General features: G+C 37.2%; 1 protein-coding gene across 1 annotated transcript in view; it reads right to left on the minus strand.

Annotated features, from left to right (window-relative positions):
• Nucleotides 1-15980, minus strand: part of LOC140604506 (A disintegrin and metallopeptidase domain 3-like) — a 110856-nt gene that overhangs the window by 65473 nt on the left and 29403 nt on the right. The window lies entirely within an intron of this gene.

Consider the following 15980-nt stretch of genomic DNA (forward strand, 5'->3'; position numbering starts at 1 on the left):
ACAAGCCCTTCACAAAAAGGTATAAGGTGAACCATGCCCCAATCCTCTGTCCAGCATCAGACAGTAGTTAAGTCTCTGTAGCTCCTGGCCTTGTGCCAGGGGGAGAAAATGAGCCTCATAAGATAATTCTCAACATTCCCAACACAAAAAGTGACACAGGTAGGAACTGTCCTTACCCAAGGGCACTAACAGGGAGTGAGAAGTGTACTGATAGGGTTAGAGAAGAGCCAGAATAAATGTTATCTATCCCACGGGACCTTCATCAGCCAGCCCCACCTCGCAATACAAAGTGGCCCAGGACAGTACCTTTTACCACTATAGCCTGCATCAGCAGAGATCCAGCAGGAGCTTAAGAGCCAAAAGAATGAATCACAATAGAATAACATTAAAAGTCCCCCACAAAAAAGAGAAATTGCCTTTGGTACAGTAAATCACAACAAACCTAAACTTAACCTGGGTTACTTGCTTTTAAAAAGAGTTGAATGTTGAGTATACAGCCAAAAGTCATACACTATACCAAGAACCAAGAAAATCACAAGAATGAGAAAAGAAAGCCACCTGTTAACAATATTGAGATAAGCCACATGATGGAACTAACAAAGATTTTAAAGTAGCTGTGATACTATTGCTTCAGCAACCAATTACAAATAATCTTTTAAAAGCTAAAGAACAGAACTAGAAGCCATAAAAACATATTAAAATATTAGAACTAAAAATATATAATAAACAAACCTGCAGAAAAAAACATATTTGATAGGCTCTTAAGTAAAGTGGAGACAGCAAAGTGGAGACAGCAACCAGTGAACTTGAGAACAGATCAACAGAATTTACTCAATATATAACACAGAAAAATGAACAAAGAAAGAAAGAAAATAAGAAAATGAATAAAGCCTCAAGAACCTGTGGTACAATAACAAAAGATCTAAAATACATATCAGAATCTGACAAGAACAGAAAGAATTTGGAGCTAAAAAGTATCAAAGAATTAAAGGCTAAAACTATGGTCAGGAAGATAATGGAGGAGGAATCCTTGAATCCTCTCTTCCCTAAAAAACAAATTCAGCAACAATTCACAGACAAATTTCCTTTATAAGGAATCAGAAACTAATTGAAAGGTCCTGCACACTCTGGGAGAATGTCAAATAAGACTTACCAAACCAAGATGGAGGCTTGGTAGACCCTTTCCTTTTTTTTTTTTTTTTTTTAATTTTTATTTATTTATGATAGTTACAGAGAGAGAGAGAGGGAGGCAGAGACACAGGCAGAGGGAGAAGCAGGCTCCATGCACCGGAAGCCCAATGTGGGATTCGATCCCGGGTCTCCGGGATCACGCCCTGGGCCAAAGGCAGGCGCCAAACCACTGCGCCACCCAGGGATCCCTTGGTAGACCCTTTCAATGGGGACACTGCCTCGGACCATTACCATATGGTCACAAAAAGACCCTCAGGCTGTCATCTTGACCCAGACCATGAGAAGGGTTTTTCCATATATCTAGTGCCCCAATTTTTCTGAAGGGGCTAGTCAAAGAACTATGTCCTATTTCACTTGTCTTGAAGCTCTAATGGGTTCAGCACAAACTAGCCACCCAGGCAAAAATGGAGATAGTGACTTGGGCTAGTAGACACTATTGATTTTTTTCCCCCATGTTACCACTAAACACAGAGTAAATGGACAAAAAGATACCAGCTCTGCTTCTCCTTGGAGATGGAAAAAGTTGATCCATGTGTGCAGTTTTCCTACCTCACCAAAACAGCCCAAAGAATCAGCAGCGGTCTCCCAATGCTGGAGCACAGATGGGCCAACCACAATATAATTGCCAGGGTGAGAATAGAGGCAGCAGCTTGTGAGGGTAAATGCTACTAATCCTCTCGCCTCACCAACACAAACAGAGCAGGAAAAAGACACAGATGCATGTTTCCCCTTTGAGAGATATAAAGATTTGGTGGAGGCCTCCAAAATCATTGGCCAGGATGACTTGTTGGGATCCTTTTCTGTACAAGGTCAGTCAGTAAAGACTGAAAGTAGCAACTAGTTTTTTCTAATGAGCAGATACCAAAGCAGAGTCAAGTAAAATGAAGAATCAGAAAAAGAAGTTTCAAAGAAAGGAAGAAGATATAGCCAGAAACTGATCTTAATGAAGTTAAATTAATTATCTCACAGAGAATTAAAAATGCTGAGTTCAAGAGAACAATGCATGAACAAAGTGAGAATTAAAAAAAAAAGAGATAGAAAACATTTTCTTAAACTATGAAACAGAGGACATAATTGAGATGGAGGAGGAGGGGCCCCTACGCTGGTCTTTTTCCTCAAACATAGCTGGATAAATATCAAATCATTCTGAACACCTAAAAAATCAATCTGAGAACTGAGAGAACAAACTTCATATCCATGGGTAGAGAAATGATCACATCATGGCAAGTAGGAGCTGCAGAGAGTTGATTTGGGAGAGAAAAGAACTGCAAGTGCTATAAAGGGGAGGGAGCCCTGATCACAGAAAGAGACATGAGAGATAGAGAGTGAAAAGATATAGAGATGAATGAGTGAAAGTGTGCACAGGGGATTGCACAAGAAAAACTGCCCCAATACTATTGACTGTAAAAGGAGAAGGGCTGACTACTGACTACTGCAAGATTTTATAAGCAGCAGAGCTCAAAGCCTGAGGTTTTAGAAATCTATGCCATTTCTAGGGTCCTGCCTGGTGGGCTTAGTGGTGATCCAGTGGGGCAGGGGCACAGGAGAAGGCAGAGTATTCTGAAGATCCTGTGGCCTGAACGATGAGAGACAGTTCCCCTTCTTGGAGTGCATTTCAGAGTGGTGGCATGGCCTCTCCAAGGACAAAAGAGTTAGTGGTGCCACCATACTGCCTTGTTCACTAGCATAGGAACAGAGACACCTGTTGAGGGCAGCAAACCTTGACTATACCATAAACTTCAAACTGCTGCGTGGTCATATGACTGATTTTCTGAGACAACTGGCAATGGCTAGAGTGTGGTAAGACCCCCAGAGGATCAGCATGGGTCACCACCACACAGTTCCCTAAATTTGGAGTTTTGAAACCTAGTTGAGTGCCTGAGTTAAACAGAGGAGTACTGTGCCACCAGATGGCAGATAGTTTGAAAACAGACAGGGTGAAGGTAGGGATCTGATGGAAGAAGGGGACACAAGAAGTGTGAAAGTTTGCTCTTCTGCAAGGGCTTCCTGAAGAGTGGCAGGCATGAACTACCCACCGCAGGGAGGAGAGGGCAGGGTGATGCTATCTCTCTCCCTACCCCTATCAGCATTGACCAACTTCAGTGAGCAACACAGCATGCCCTCAGTGGAGGCCAGGGCTGCTTACACTAAGCCCCACCCCCACATATATGCCCTGAAAGTATACCTCCACTAGAGTAAGTCAGCCTGAGAATCAGTGCAGCAGGCCCCTCCCCAAGACCAGCAGAAACTCCTTGCAGACACTATGTCTACTGATCACACAGCACTGCAAAACTTCAGCTTTAGTAGAACTAGGATAAACTTCTTTTAACAAGCAGACCAAAACACACTGAGTTGAAACTCGCCACATAGTGGACAAAGTCCAAACACTTGCCACTTTAGGCAAGGAGAAACTCTGCAGAGGACTGACCTGAGGGAAGGAGCAGCCAAAACACAACAGCAGAGTGTACACTCTGAAACACCTTCTAAAGCACCAGGTCCAATATATTACAGGAAATTTTCCTTAGTATAGCCATTACACTCAGGAGCAGGAATATACGAGGCTTTCCTAACAACCAAACAAAAAATTTAGTGACCTAGACAAATCGACAAGATGGAGGAATTCACCACAAAAAAATAAAGAACAGGAAAAAATAAAGGACTCATTCTTATGTATATCAAAACTGATACAAGTAAGATGCCTGAATCAGAATTTAAAACAACAATAATAAGGATACTAGCTGGGGTTGATAAAAGCATAGAGGACACTAAAGAATCCCTGACTACAGAGATACTAGTCAGGCCAAAATAAAAAATGCTATAACTGAGATACAAAAGTTACCGGATGCAATAACAACAAGGATAGATGAAGAAGAGGAACAAATCAGTGACATAGAAGATAAAATTATACAAAATAATGAAGCTGAAAAGAAGAAAGAAAAATTTTTGGAATATGAATGTAGATTAGGGAACTCAGCAATGCCTTAAAGTATAATATTCAATATCAGAGGCATCCCAGAAGAGGGGGAAATGGTGTTTTGTTTTGTTTTGTTTTGTTTTGACAAATGATAGCTGAGACCTTCCCTAAACAGGAGAAGGAAACACATCAAAATTCGAGAGGAACAGAGAATTTCCATCAAATTCAACAAAAGCCAGCCCATATTAAGACATATCATAGTCAAATTCACAAAATATGCAGACAAGGAAAGAATCCAGAAAGCAGCAAGGGAAAAAAGTCCTTAACCTACAAGGAAAGACATATCAGGTTTGTAGCAGATCTAACCACAGAAATGTAGCAGGCTAGAAAAGAGTGTCAGGATATATTCAATGTGCTGAATGGAAAATATATGCAGCCAAGAATACTTTATCCAGGAAGGCTGTCATTCAGAATAAGAGGAGAGATAAAGATATTCCCAGACAAACCAAAACTAAAGGAGTTTGTGACCACTAAACCAGCCCTTAAAGAGGACACTTTGAGTGGGAAAGAAAGACAAAAAAGCAACAAAGACTAGAATGGAACAGAGAACATCATGAGAGACACCAAAATTATAGGCAACAAATGGCACTAATAATGTCTATCAATAATTACTCTGAATGTAAATTGATTAAATGTTCCAACAGAAGACACAGGGTATCAGAATGGGTTTAAAAAAAAAAAAAAGAAAACCCATGACCAATCTGTATGCCACCTACAAGAGACTCATGTTAGACCTAAAGACCCCTGCAGATTGAAAGTGAGGGGACGGAGGATCGTCTATTAAGCTAATGGATATCAAAAGAAAGCTGGAGTAGCCATACTTATATCAGAAAAAAATAGATTTTAAAACCAAACTTGTAATAAGAGACAAAGAAAGGTACAATATCATAATTAAGGGTTCTATACATTAAGCACTAACAACTGTAAATATATATGCCCCCTACTTGAGAGCACCCAAATATATATATAAATCAATTAATAACAGATGTACATAAACTCATTGATAATAATACAATGATAGTAGGGGATTATAACACCACACTTACAGCCAACAGACAGATCATCTAAGCAGAAAATCAACAAGGAAATGTCTTTGAATGACACACTGGACCAGATGGACTTAACAGATATACTCAGAACATTTCACCCTAAAGCACTTTTTTGAGTGCACATGGAATATTCTCCAGAATAGATCACACACTGGGTCACAAATCAGCACTCAACAAGTACAAAAATATTGAGATCATACCATGGATAGTTTCATACCATAACACTATGAACCTTGAAGTCAACCACAAGAAAAAAATTGGAAAGACCAGAAATACATGGATATTAAAGAATACTAAGGTTAAAGAATTAATGAGTTAACCAGGAAATTAAAGGATAAATAAAAAAAAAATACATGGAAACAAATGAAAATGGAAACACAACAGTGCAAAACTTCTGGGATGCAGCAAAGACTATCATAAGATGAAAGTATATTGCAATACAGGTCTACCTCAAGAAGCAAGAAAGTCTCAAATATACAACCTAACCTTCTACCTACAGGAGCTAGAAAAGGAACAGCAAATAAAGCCTAAAGCCAGCAGAAGAAGGGAAATAATAAAGATTAGAACAGAAATAAATGATAAAAAAACAACAACAGTAGAACAGATAAACTAAACTAAGAACTGGCTCTTTGAAAGAATTAATAAAATTGATAAAAACCCTACTTAGACTTATCAAAAAGAAAAGAGAAAGGAACCAAATAAGTAAAATCATGAATGAAATGGAGAGATCACAAATACCACAGAAATGCAAGCAATTATAATAGAACATTATGAAAAAAATGTATGCCAACAAACTGGGCAATCTGGAAGAAATGGATAAATTCACAGAAACATGCAACCTATCAAAACTGGAACAGGAAAAAATAGAAAATTTAAACAGACTCATAACCACAAAAAAAATAGAATCAATAATCAAAAATCTCCCAAAATACAAAAGTTCAGGGCCAGATGGCTTCCCAGGGAAATACTAGTCATTTATAGAAGAGTTCTATCTATTCTTCTCAAACTGTTCCAAAAAATAGAGAAGGAAGAAAACTTCCAAACTCATTCTACAAAACTAGCATTAACTTGATTCCAAAACTAGACAAAGATTCCACTGAAAAGGAGAATTACAAGTCAATATCCTTAATGAACATGGATGCAAAAATTCTCAACAAGATACCAGCAAATTGAATCTAACAATGTGTTATAATTATTCACCATGGGATGTCTAGCTTGCTCAGTTAAGTGAAGCAACTACACTTGATTTCAGCTCAGGTAATGGTCTCAAGATCATGAGATCAAGTCCTGTGCTGGGCTTTGGGTTGGGTATAAAGCCTGCTTGGGCCTCTCTCCCTCCTTTTTCCTCCGCCCCCCCCCCCCCACTAGCTCTCTCTCAAAAGAAAAATTATTCTCATGATCAAGTGAGATTTATTCTTGGGCTGTAGGGGTGGTTCAATATTCACAAAACAAAGAATGTAAAACATCACATTAATAAAAGAATGGATAGAACCATATGACCCTCTCAATAGATGCAGAAAAAGCATTTGAAAAAATACAGCATCCATTCTTAAATAAAACCCTTGAAAAAGTAGGCATAGATGGAACATACCTCAACATCATAAAAGCCACATACAAAAGATCCACATCAATATTATCCTCAATGGGGAAAAACTGAGAGCTTTTCTCCTAAGGCCAGGAACATGACAGACATGTCCACTCTCACCATTGTTATTTAGGATAGTACTGGAAGTCTTAGCCTCACCAATAAGACCATAAAAAGAAATAGAAGGCATCCAAATTAGCAAAGAAGTCAAACTTTCACTATTTATGTATGACATGATACTCTATGTAGAAAACCTGAAAGACTCAACCAAAAAATTGCTAGAACTAATACATGAATTCAGCAGTCACAGGATATAAAAATCAATGTACAGAAATCTGTTGTATTTCTATACATCAGTAATGAGGCAGCAGAAAAAGAAAGAGAGGAATTGATCTCATTTATAATTGCACCAAAAGACCATAAAATATCTAACCTAAGAGGTAAAAGATCTGTACTCTGAAAACTATTGAACACTGAAGAAAGGAACTGAAAGAACACAAGAAATGGAAAACATTCCATGTTCATGGGTCGGAAGAACCAATATTGTTAAAATGTCTATACTACCTGGAGCACCTGGATGGCTCAATCAGTTAAGCATCCAACCCGAATTCATCTCAGGTCATGATCTCAGGGTTTTGGGATCAAGCCCCACATTGGGCCCTGTGCTTATCAGGGACTCTGCTTGAAATTCTCTAACTCTCCCTCTTCTTCTCTCCCCCCTATGCTGTCTCTCTCCTCCCTTTTGCACTCTGTGTCTCTAAAATAAGTTTAAAACTCTTTTTTAAAAATGTGTATACTACCCAAGACAAGCAATTCCTATCAAAATGCCAATATTTTTCACAGCGCTAGACCAAACAATCCTAAAATTTGTATGGAATGACAAAAGACCCCATATAGCCAAAGCAACCCTGAAAAAGAAAAGCAAAGCTGGAGGCATCATGATTCCAGACTTCAAGCTATATTACAAAGCTGTGATCATCAAGACAGGATAGTACTGGCATAAAGACAGACACATAGTCATGCTAGTTGGCTCAGTCTGCCTTCAGCTCAGGTCATGATCCCAAGGTCCTGGGATTGAGCCCTGCATTGGGTTCCCTGTTCTGTGGGGGGTCTGCTTCTCCCCCTCCCTCTGCCTGCTGCTCCCCCTTGCTTGTGCACTCTCTCTCTCTCTCTCTGCCAAATAAATACATGGAATCTTTAGAGAAACAGACTCATAGATCAATGGAACAGAATAGAGAAGCCAGAAATGTAACCACAACTATATTGTCAACTAATCTTTGACAAAGCAGGAATAAAAGTCTTTTCCCAATTAAAAAAAAAGTCTCTTCAACAAGTGGTATTGGAAAAACTGGACAGTACCCTGCAAAAGAAACTAGAACACTTTCTAACACTATAAACAAAACTAATTCAAAATGGATGAAAGACCTAAATGTGAGACAAGAAACCATCAAAATCCTAGAGGAGATCACAGGCAGAAGCCTCTTTAACATTGACCACAGCAACTTCTTACTATACACATCTCTGGAGGAAAGGGAAACAAAAGTGAAAATGAACTATGGGAGCTTCATCAAGATAAAAAGTTTCTGCACAGTGAAGGAGACAATCAACAAAACTAAAAGGCAGCCTATGAAATGGAAGAATATATTGGCAAATAGTGTATCTGATAAAGGGTTAGTATTCAAAATATAAAGAATTTATCAAACTCAACACCAAAACCCAAACCAATTACAAAATGGAGAGAAGACTTGAATAGACTTTTTCCAAAGAAGATATCCAGATGGCTTATAGAAACATGAAAATATGCTCAACATCACTCAGCATCAGGAAAATACAAATCAAAACCACAATGAAATGCCAGGAAACAAAAGATGTTGGCAACGATGCAGAGAAAAGGGAAACCTCTTGCACTGGTGGTAGGAATGCAAACTGGTGCAACCACTCGGGAAAACTGTATGGAGGTTCCTCAAAAAGTTAAAAATAGAACTACTCTATGATCCAAGAATTGTACTATCAGTTATTTACGCAAAAGATACAAAAATACAGATTTGAAGGGGGTACATGCACCATTGATGTTTATAGCGGCATTATCAACAATAGCCAAACTATGGAAAGAGCCCAAACGTCCATCAGCTGATGAATGGATAACAAGAAGGTATATATATATAGATATAGATGATACAGATATAGATACATGTCTATATCTATAGATACATCGTGGGTTATTACTCAGCTATCAAAAAGAATGAAATGTTGCCATTTGCAATGATGTAGATGGAGCTAGAGTCTATTATGCTAAGTAAGATACATCAGTAAGAAAAAGACAAATACATATGATTTCACTCATATATGGAATATAAAAAACAAAGCAGATGAACATTTGGGAAAGGGAAAAAAGGAGAGAGAATAAAAAAGACATAAGAGTCTTGTTTTTCATAAGAGACTCTTAATGATAGAGAACAAATTGAGGGTTGATGGAGGGGAAGTGGGTAGGGGATGGGCTAAATGGGTGATTTAGATTAGGGAGAACACATGCTATAATGATTACTGGGTGTTATATATATGTGATGAACCACTAAATTCTCCTGCAACTGATATTACATTTTATGTTAACTAGAATTTAAATTAAAACTTGAAAAAATAAAGTACCAAATAGCAAGCACAGAGCTGAAAAATAACTGAACTGAAAAATACACTAGAAAGTTTCAATAGCAGACTAGATTAACATTAAGAAAAAATAACTGACCTCAAAGACAGGTCAGAGAAGCAAAAAGAAAAGTGACTGAAACAGTGAAAAAAGCTTAAGGTACTTGTGGAACATTATCAAGAGGAACAATATCCACATAATAGAAGTCTCAGAAGGCAAAGAGAGAGAAGGGAGGAATAATGTGATATGATAAAGGAGTTAGCTAGTGCTATAATGATAATCATACTGAAATATATAAATATCAAATCAACACACTGTATACCTTAAACTTACATAATGTTATGCCAATTATATCTTTTTTTTAAAGATTTATTTATTTATTTATTTATTTATTTATTTATTTATTTATTTATTCAGAGAGAGAGGCAGAGACACAGGCAGGGAGAAGCAGGCTACATGCAGGGAGCCCGACATGGGACTCGATCCTGGGTCTCCAGGATCACATCCCAGGCTGCAGGCGCTAAACCGCTGTGCCACCAGGGCTGCCAACCAATTATATCTTAATTGAAAAAAACAGAAAGCTTATTCAAATAAATTATGGCTTGAAAATCCCCAAACATGGGGAACCCTGGGTGGCTCAGCAGTTTGGCACCTGCCTTTGGCCCAGGGCGCGATCCTGGAGTCCCAGGATCGAATTCGGCGTCAGGCTCCCAACATGGAGCCTGTTTCTCCATCCTGCTGTGTCTCTGCCTCTCTCTATCATAATAAATAAATAAATAAATAAATAAATAAATAAATAAATAAATAAATAAATCTTTAAAGAAAAAAAAAGAAAATCGCCAAACATATAGAAGAAAATTAATATCCAGATCCAAGAAGTTCAAAAGACACCAAATAATATGTTCCTAAAGAAATGTACATTGAGATATATTATAATTAAATTATCAAAAGTGAAATATAAAGAGAAAATTTTGAGAGCAACAGGAGAAAAGTGGTTTATCATATATAATGGAACACCATTAAGTTTAGATTTTTCAGCAGAAACCTTGCAAGCCAGAAGGCAGTGAGATAGTAGATTCAAAGTACTCAGAGGAAAAAAGTCAACCAAAAATATTGTATCCTGCCAAACTGAAGAATGAATCAGAGACTTCTAGTTTCTGGTTCTGCATGTAAGGAGCTTAGAAGTCACCACTCTACCCTAACAGCATGTAAAATGTTAATTATACTGAAAAATCAACAAGTCTTCTTGGATCTGTAAGAGAGGAAGGACACAGGGAAAATCAGACTCCAGGATTGGAGAGAACACAGGGAGTTGCAACTTACTGAAGTAGAGAATCAGTGAAAACTGCTGCTGGAGCCAGAACCAAAGCATGTGATCCTGATTATAATTTATGAAATGCTAGAATATGGACAATGCTAGAATAATGCTCCAGAGAACTCATGAGGGTGGCCCACAGTTTTGTGAATTTACCTACAGGAGCTTGACAATGATGCCATAGTAAATATCAGAAAAACTCCTCATACTTTGAGCAATGGGAGGGGGGGAAACATTCTTAAATACATCAGAGCACTCTCTTCTTAACAGAACCTGGATTGAGGTGAAATAAAACTGAGAAACACCTGTGAAGTTCATAGTTCAGAGGCATAGGTTTACTACAAAACTGAGACTTAATCATAAAACTGTAGAACACCTCGTTTCTCCTGACACCTCACCAGTACATTACAAAAGATTTATTCATAGCATCCCCTTTACCCATTACGTCATATCCAACTATTAAGAAAAAGATTACAGGGCATGCCAAAATTCAAAAAACAATTTGGAGAGAGAGAGCAAGCATCAGAATGGCAACGATAGGGATCCCTGGGTGGTGCAGCGGTTTAGCACCTGCCTTTGGCCTAGGGCGCGATCCTGGAGACCCGGATCGAATCCCACGTCGGGCTCCCAGTGCATGGAGCCTGCTTCTCCCTCTGCCTATGTCTCTGCCTCTCTCTCTCTCTCTCTCTGTGTGACTATCATTAAAAAAAAAAAAAAAAAAAGAATGGCAACGATATTTCAATTGTTAGCCTGGAAATTTAAAACAACCATGATTATATGATGCTAAGGACTCTGATGGATAAAGTAGACATCAAGCAAGAACAGATGAGGAGATGTATTCAGAGAGATGAAAATTCTAAGGATGGATAGATAAATAAATAAATAAATAAATAAATAAATAAATAAATAAATAACTCTAGAGATTAAAAAATGTTAAGAGAAATGAAAAATGCCTTTGATGGCTCACCAGTAGACTGGGCATGGCTAAAGAAAGAATCTCTGAGCTTGAGACTATTATCAGTAGAAACTTCAAAAATGAAATAAAAAGCAAAGAACACAAAGAAAAAAAAAACAGAAGAGATCATCCAAGTACTATGCCACAACTACAAAAGAGCTTACATAAAGATAATTAGAATACCAAAAGGAGAAAGGAATATAAGACACATTTGAAAGCAATGACTGAAAATCTCCCTGAATTAATATCAGACACCAAATCACAGTGCTTAGAGGGAAATTTATATTATATTCAATACACATATTAGAAAAGAAAAAGTATCTAAAAACCCTAATATAAGTTTCCACCTTAGAAAACTAGAAAAGAACAAATTAAATCTAAGGTAAGCAGACAGAAATTAATTATAACAATTTGAAAAGAAATTTAAAAGGAAATCAATAGAGAAAATCAATGAAACTGAAAGGTGGTTCCTATCAATAAAATTACTGAACCTCTAGCCAGGTAAACTAAGTACAAAAGAGAAAGGACATTAGTTACTCATATCAGATCTAAAAAAAAAAAAAAAAAAAAAAAAAAAAAAAAGCATAATTCTACATCTCATGCCCATTTAAAGCATAATAAAGTCATGCATATGTCTTCTTTGGTGAAATGTCTGTTCATGTCTTCTGCCCATTTCATGATTGGATTTTTTTGTTGTTGTTGTTTCTTGGGTGTTAAGTTTAATAAGTTGTTTATAGATCTTGGATACTAGCCCTTTATCTGATATGTCATTTGCAAATACCTTCTCCCATTCTCTAGGTTGTCTTTTAGTTTTGTTGACTCTTTCTTTTGCTGTGCAGAAGCTCTTTATCTTCACCAAAGAAGACATACATATAGCCAACAAGCACATGAGAAAATGCTCCACAACACTTATCAGGAAAATACAAATCAAAACCACAATGAGATACTATCTCACACCAGTGAGTATGGTGAAAATTAACAAGACCGGAAATAACAAATGTTTGAGAGAATATGGAGAAAGGGGAACCCTCTTGCACGGTTGGTGGGAATGTGAACTGGTGCAGACACTCTGGATAACCGTGTGGAAGTTCCTCAAAGAGTTAAAAATAGAGCTACCCTATGACCCAGCAATTGCACTACTGGGGATTTATCCCAAAGATACAGATGCAGTAAAAGCCGGGACACCTGCACCGCAAAGTTCATAGCAGGAATGTCCACAATAGCCAAACTGTGGAAGGAGCCTTGATGTCCATCAAAAGATGAATGGATAAAGATGTGGTCTATATATACAATGGAATACTACTCAGCTTTTAGAAACAAATACCCACCATTTGCTTCGATATGGATGGAACTGGAGGGTATTTTGCTGAGTGAAGTAAGTCAATCGGAGAAGGACAATCATCATATGGTTTCACTCATACAGGGAGTATAAGAAATAGTGAAAGGGATTATAGGGGAAAGGAGAGAAAATGAGTGGGAAAAATTAGAGAGGATGACAAACCATGAGAGACTCCTAACTCTGGGAAATGAACAAGGGGTAGTGGAAGGGGGGGTGGGTGGGAGGATGGGGTGACTGGGTGACAAGCACTGAGGGGGGCACTTGACACAGGATAAGCACGCGTGTTATACTATATGATGGCAAATCAAATTTAATAAAATATACATATACATATAAACACAATAAAGGAAAATGATGAACAACCCTATGACCACAAATTTGAAAATTTAGATGAAGTGGGCACAATTTGTTAATCTTCTATGAAAGACACAGTTTGTTAAACTTCAACAAGAGGAAATAGACAATATGAATAGGTATATATCTATTAAAGAAATTAAATAAAAACAATAACCTTTGAAACAGGAATCAGCTGGCCCAGATGGGTTTCACTGTCAAATTCTACTAAAATTTTAAGGGAGAAATAATACCAATTCTCTAAACACTCTTTCAGGGTATAGAAGCAGAGGCACTACTTCAATTAGGAAGGTTTTTTTTTTTGGGGGGGGGACTTTTACTTAGATTTACTGAATTAGCACAGCAGTTGCAGGAATGCCTATCTCCTTTCTTGCTCTGTATTTAAGCAGGTGTCAATGTCTGGTCCTGGTTCACCCTCATCCTGGGGGTTGAGATGTTGGTAAACCAGCTCAAACCTGATAGGTCCCCCAACCTGAGCCATCCCTGGGCTTGACTTCTGCCACCTTGCTTCCAATTGGGAGCTCCACTGCATGAAGCCCCCAGGACCAGAGTAGCCCTGAGAGGGGCCACTTTCTGGGTGACCATAGAGAATAACAGCCAGGAATCCAGGCCACCGTGGCCACATCCCACACAGGAATGGAAGAGGGGCAGATGCCAGACAAAACTGCCTGGGCTTTTCAAAACAAATCTCAAAACTGAACTAGCTTTTAATGCTTCTAAAAAGATAAACAAACAGTGGGTCCATTACTCTAATACCAAAATCAGACAAATACATAAAAAAAAAACTATGACCAATATCTTTCATAAATATAGATGCAAAAATTCCTAACAAAATATTAGAAAACTGAATGCAACAGTGAATAAAAAAAATTATAGACCACAACTAACTGGGATTTACCCCAGATATGCAGAGCTGGTTCAACATTAAAAAATCAGATAATGTGGGCAGCCTGGATGGCTTAGTGGTTTAGTGCCACCTTTGGCCCCGGGGCATGATCCTGGAGACCCAGGGTCAGAGTCCTGCGTCAGACTCCCTGCATGGAGCCTGCTTCTCCCTCTGCCTGTGTCTCTGCCTCTCTCTCTCCTCTCTCTCTTTCTCTCTCTCTCTCTCCTCTCTCTCTCTATTTCATGAATAAAATTTTTTTAAAAAATCAGATAATGTAAGTAATCACTACAGGTTAAAAGGGAAAAATCAGTCAACTGAACTATGTTGCAGGGTACAATGTGAACATACAAAAATCAGTTGTGTTTCTATTCACTGCCAAACTATCAGAAAAAGAAATTAACAAAATAATCCCCTTACAATAGTTCTCAAATAATAAAGTACTTAGAAATAAATTTAACCAAGAAGTTGAAAAAACAGTACACTGAAAACTATAGTACACTGATGAAAGAAATTGATAAGGACACAATGATTAGATATCTTATGTTCATGAATTAGAATTAATAATGTTAAAATGTTCACACTACCTAAAGAAATGAACAGATGCAAAGTAATCCCTATCAAAAATTCAATCGTGTTTTTCACAGAAGCAGATTAAAAAATCCTAAAATTCTTATGGCACCACAAAAGACCCCATATAGGCAAAGTAAATGAGAAAGTTGAAGTATCACACTACATGATTTTACCCTGTATTAAAAATCTATAGGTCATTATAACAATATGCTCCTGGCATGAAAAGACAGACCAATGCAGCATATTTGGGAGCCCCGATACAAATCCATACATAAAATGTCAACTCATCTTTTACAGGGATGGCAAGAACACACAATGAGAAAATGATAGTGTCTTCAATAAATGTAGTTGTAAAACTGGTGATATTGGACCCCTATCCTACATCATTTACAGAAATGAACTTGAAATGGATTAAAGACATAACTATAAGATGTGAAACTATAATAACTAGAAAAAACATAGGAAAACATGCCTTAATGTTGGCTTAGCAATGATTTTTGGGGTTTGATAAGAAAAGAAAATTTTTAAAAAATGGGGATGCATCCAACTAAAAGACTCTTCACATCAAAAGAAACAAATCACAAAATGAAAAGGCAAAATATGGAATAGGAGATAAATACTTATAAACCATGTATTTGATAAGGAGTTAATGCAAAATACGTAAGAAACTCAATAGCAGAAAAATATTTTAAGTAAAAATTGGCAAATAAGAAAAAAATAAATGAAACACAACAGACAGTAAGAGAGGAAAAGACAGACAAAATAACTGCAAAATAAACACAAAACAATTAACAAAATTTTAATAGTAAATAACTTCCCTATCAATAATTAATTTAAATGTAAATAGATTAAATTCCATGAACAAAAGACATAGAGTGGCTGAATAGGAAACACACACACACACACAGATATATATATATAGATATATATACACACACACAGTTACACACTTGGCATTGGAGCCTAATTAGAAATAAAACTTTTAAAAATCTAAAAATAGAAGAAAGGTCAAAGTACTAAAAATAAAGATTAGAGCAGAAGTAAATAAAATGGAAAGAATAAAAGAAAAAGAAAGAAAATAATAGAAAAAAATTGTGAAGCTAAGGGGTTTTTTTTAA

The sequence above is a fragment of the Canis lupus genome, chromosome 15 (genome assembly GCF_048164855.1).
Source record: "Canis lupus baileyi chromosome 15, mCanLup2.hap1, whole genome shotgun sequence".
Taxonomy (NCBI): Eukaryota; Metazoa; Chordata; class Mammalia; order Carnivora; family Canidae; genus Canis; species Canis lupus.